This window comes from Elephantulus edwardii, unplaced genomic scaffold, assembly GCF_000299155.1.
Source record: "Elephantulus edwardii isolate Elephantulus edwardi_28Jun2011 unplaced genomic scaffold, EleEdw1.0 scaffold00010, whole genome shotgun sequence".
Taxonomy (NCBI): domain Eukaryota; kingdom Metazoa; phylum Chordata; class Mammalia; order Macroscelidea; family Macroscelididae; genus Elephantulus; species Elephantulus edwardii.
Window position 1 is genome coordinate 21,469,091 of NW_006399760.1, and position 5,507 is coordinate 21,474,597.

The following is a 5,507-nucleotide window of genomic DNA, read 5'->3' on the forward strand; positions in this document are numbered from 1 at the left end:
TTGATGTCATCTCACAATTCATCATTGGCATTCAATGCCTCAAACCAATTCTGGAGATGATTTTTAAATTTAGGTGGCATATAACCAAGGTCATATTTTGGTTTTTGTGGACTTGTTTTTGTTTTCTTAAACTTGAGTTTGAACTTCACTTGAATAATTGATGGTGATTTCTTGACTACTGACACTGATCTTCATTATTTCCACAGATGTAGTCAATCTGATGCTTGTGCAGTTCATCAGGTGAAATCTATGTGTAAATTAATGATCTGTGCACCTTAGTCTCTAGACTAATGATGTTGCTTCTCAGTACTCTGGAGAGGTCTCTGACAGCAGATTTTCCAAGTGTAATTTATGTTTTCATTTCCTGATGGATGGTGTCAAGAGTTTGACTGTGGAGCCAAGCAAGGTGAAGTTGTTAACAGCCTCAATCTCTTCTCCAACTATCATGGTGCTGCCAATTGGGCCAGTGGTGAGAATCTTTGTCTTCTTGATGTTGAGCTTCAATCTATATTGAAGATTACAGCCCTTGACCTTCCTGTTTCAGCAAGCAAGGTTGTGTTCATCTGCATAGCATAAGTTGTTGATGAATCTTCCTCCAATCCTGATGTCCCATTGCTCCTCATTAAGCCCAACCTCCCGAATGATCTGTTTTGTATATAGATTTAAAAGGAATGGAGACAAGATGTATCCCTGATTCACTCCTTTCCTGATTTTGAACCATGCAGTTTTTCCTTGCTCTGTTCTGAGGACTGCTTCTTAGTCCCCCTATAGGTTTCACATTAGCACAATCAAGAATTTTGTGATTCCCATTCTCCTCAAGGTTAGCCACAATTTGAGGTGATCCATGCAACCAAATGCCTTTGCACAGTCAATAAAACACAGATAGACATTCCTCTGGTACTTTCTTCTTCCTGTCAAGATCTATTTGATATTGGTGAAAAAGTTTCTAGGGCCATGACTTCTTTTTAAAAAAAAAAATTAATTTCAATGGACATCTAAAGAGATTTTGGAATTCCATTCATTCATTGTTGTACTTTTCTTCCCGCCCACCCCACCTCCATCCCCAGTTTGCTCCTTTCCTTGAAAAGCAAAAGAAAAACTCCTTCACTGGTACACAATTCCCCCACCCCCGTACATCCCCACCCCTACCCCCACCCCGAGTAAACTCCACTCTGCAACCCTCATTCTGGACTCTTACGATAATTACAATGCCCTAAAATATATTACTTGTAAACTATTCTCTCCCTCATTGGCTTCAATGAAGTAAACACAATTTACCCAGTTTTTCTCAGTCTTACCCCCACCCTGGGGCCACGACTTCTTTTAAACTCAACTTGTATTTCTGGGAGTATTTTGTCAGTGCGCTGTTCCAGTAATTTTCAGATTATCTAGGGTGCACCTAATCCAGGCCATGGTCTTCAAAATTAATTACTTGCTGTGTATCAGAGAGCTGGACAATGACTAAGTATGACAGAACAAGAATTGATGCCTTTGAATTGTGGTGCTGGAGAAGAGTCTTGAACATGCCATGAACTGCCAAGAAAACAAATATGTCTGTCTTGTAGAAAGTGAAACCAAGTTTCTCCTTGGAGGCTAGAATTTTGAAGCTCTGTCTCACATATTTCACGATTGTGGCAAGGAGGTACCAGTACTTGGAGAAGCACATCATGTTTAGCAGGGTGGAGGGACAGCACAGGAAAGGAAGACCCTGGATGAGATAGATTGATACAGTAACTGGGGTAATAAAGGTAGATCTGTAAGAGTCAGTGAGTCTGGCTCAGGATAGGGCAGGCTTCAGAGTTGTTATACATAGGGTTGCTATGAGTCATAGGTGACTCAATAGCGCATAACAATGGCAACAACCACAATATTCCATTGTATGACAAGTTTTCTGTCCGTTCTTTTTTTAAAATTGTAATTTTAATGAAAGTTTACAGAAAAGTTGGATTTTCATTCATTCATTGTGGTACCTTTTCCTCCACACTCTCTCAGTACACTTAAAAAAAAAATCATTAATTGTTACACGATTTCCTCCCTCCCACAACCCCGTCCACTTAGGAATGCACCTCTTATTTTGGACTATTGTTACACAAATAAGGCCTAATCATATAGACCTTTTAAACAGTTCTTTCTCTCATCTGTTTCAATGTAATGTTCATTATTGGTCCACTCTTTTACTAGTCTCCTCCCAACTTACCATGTCAATCTAGTTTTATAAAAATGGTGTTGTGCACTATTTGTCTGTTTGTGATTGGGGTATTTCACTAAGCATAATGTCCTCCAGAGTCATCCATGTTGTATAATATTTTATGGGTTTCTTGTTTTTCAGTGCTGCATCGTATTCTATTGTGTTTTTATACCATGGGTTTTCTATCCTTGCATTTGTTAATAGGTGTTTGGGTCTCTTTACTTCATCTATTTACTATTGTGAATAATGCAGCAGTAAGCATGGATGTGCGTATATCTGTTTGGCTGACAGCTTCAGTTTCTTTAAGGAATATTCCTAGTAGTGGAATTTCTGGGTCAAATGCTGTTTCTAGTTCCAACTTTTTGAGAAAAAAACCAGACTGCCTTTCATAGTGGGTACACCGTTTTACACTCCCACCAGCAGTGAATAAGGGTTCCAATCTCTCCATAACCTCACTAGCATTTGTTATTTACATTATTATCTGTTTGAGATTGTATTGAACTTGTAGATTGTTTTTGATAGAGTTGTCATTTTTACAATATTGAGTCTTTCTATCCATAAGCATGGTATATTCTTCTATTTCTCTAGGCCTATTTTTTGGTTTCTGTAGCAGTGTTCTGTACTTCTTTGTGTAATTTTTTTTTAAATCTCTGGTTATATTTGTTCCTAAATATTTTATCTTCTTTGTTTGTTTGTTTTGGATTGGTTTCTGTACAAATTCATATGCATTGCATTTCACACTTCCCCTCATTAAATTTGTGTTTTATAAAATTAACTACCATTGGTCTATGCCTACTATCACCTTGTCTTTTCACGTATCTGCCAGATATTTCTTATTTCCTTCACCTCCTTCTTCTGCCCATCAAATTCTGCAGCCTCATGGTTTCCCACCTTCCAACCTTCAGCTCCCCTGTTCTCTCCCTTTCTCTTTTTGGACTTTCATATACATTTTACTAGTTATTCTTCTAGTAAGACTACACAATAGTCTTATGTGGTATTTGTCCTTATGTGATTGAGTTAGTTTACTCAGCATAATGTTCTTCAGCCTCTCCCATGCTACATAATATTTTGCAAAATTATTGCTCCTGAGTGCTGCATCATATTCCATTGTGTTAGTGTACCACAATTTCTCAATCTATGCATTTGTTGTTGGACATTTGGGCTGTCTCCATGCTTTTGTGATTGTGATTAATACTACTATGAACATCAGTGTAAAAAATCTCCATTTGTGTCTTAGTTTACAATCTATTCTACTAAGATTAATAGTACCCTTGTTACTAAAAGGGGGAAGTCAATAATGCCCCAGATGTTTGAGCTGCTGTACCACTCCAAGATTTCCAACATCAGCTCTTCTCTTCTAAGTCCCTTGAGTTCTGTGTTTCCCTGAAAGATCTCATAGAAACTCAAACCATCAGGGATATGTCTAACATGACTATGGATAAATGACGCAGGCTGGTGTTGCAGAGACTGGTGAGTGATGGTTCAAGATCTTGTAGACCATAAATTGTGGCACATCTAGATGCTGTGACCTAGGACATCAAGATTCAAAAAAAAGTCAAGGTATTTCTTTTGATCTTATAACACTCAGAACACAATTACTGAGACACTCACTGAATGGTTTAAACCAAACATTTTCTGGAACATCTGTCCCAATTGTATAGATGTTGGGCTCCATAGTGACCATTGAGTAGCTTCATTATTTACTTCAGTTGGGCCACGTTAAATTCAACTTCTCTGTGCCTTCATTTCTTAATTTGTAAAATAGAGATTATAAAGGAGCTAACCTCAATAGCTTTGAGGATACTATGTGCATTAATGAATCAGTATATGTAAGGGTCTTTGGATGGTGCCAATGGTTAAGGCTTTTGATTGTTAACTGTAAGTTTAGAGTCTCAGAAGAAAAACTAGAAAAACCATTTTTCAAAAAAACTGCCATTGAACATAGTTTTACTCTGATGCACACAAAGTCATCATAACTTGGAGTTGGCTGGTTGCAAATAGTCAAAGCTAACCTCTCCAGTGTCAAGTTGAACTTACTCATAATTGACCCTCCAGTGGGCTTTTAGAGTTTACAAATGGCACAGTAGAAGATGGCTCATCTTTTTTCTTTGCCACTCCTGGTGCATTTGATCCACCAGAGATGTGCTACCTTTGAGTTAGCAGCACAACTTCTTATCCAGTAAGCCACCAGAGCTCTTGTAGGCATGTACAAAGCAGAAGAGAATTAGGCATAGAATCAGGATGGCTGTGAGTATTCATTCCTTCACTGACTTTTTGCCATTGAGCTGTGTATGTACCCTTAGGCTTATGTTCACAAGACAAGCCTTCACTAAAGACAATCTGGCTATAGCAGGTGGCTGCAGCTACATCCAACAAATACAGATTATCTGGACTCTGTACACACAAAACCCATGAGCTAGAGAACTTTTTCCTTATTTTCATTTTTACACTGTTTTATAGAGGTGGACACATGCCAGACAGTTTTTGGGAAGAGATTTCAACTAATGTTGAGTGTTCCCTCAGTAATAATTCTAGAAAAAGTAAGGAAAATGCTGTTCCACAAACACAATCAGGGACTCTATGTGCACTTCTTGATTAATAAATAGTTTAAAAAAACTTTAAGCCTTGATGCAAGATAATTAGGTTGAGTGTCTGTACTGGTCATTGCTTTGAGAATAATGCACATATTCACACACATGCACTCACACACATATATGGCTATAATTCTATATTTTATTCTCTTCTCTCTCATAGATGTTGACTTAGTACCAACTTATAACTGACACTCCAGAAGGTCTTTGGAAGATACAAATCACATGGGAGGAGATTGCTCAGTGGAGCAGCTGGTGGATTTGAACTGCTAGAGAGGAGCATCCGATTAGCAATCCAACTCCCTATGGACTATGCCACAGGAATTGTTAAGAAATTACTTACTTTGAGCTGAAACAATTAACTTTCTTCTCTTTGGAACTTTAGACCTTTATACACCTGTTGTTTCATAGAGTTTCCAGCAGTATGTTGTTTAGGAAGTGGATGCAGCTTCCATACCTATCATAGTATGTTATTGTTTTTATATGCCAGTGAGTTGCCTATAGTGACTCTCTGAACAGCAACTCTGAACCCTTTCCTATCCGGAGACAGTCTCAATAATTCTAACTACATTTTTAAAATGTCACACTAGATGTGCATAGGGATTTGATTCTTAGAAGGTCCTATCATCTATTTTATCTTCTCCTGGCTGTAGATTTTTTCAGGATACTTGGAAGACTGTTTATGTTGTGGATAAGGACTACTAAAGTTCTTCCAACAGGGTAAAAAG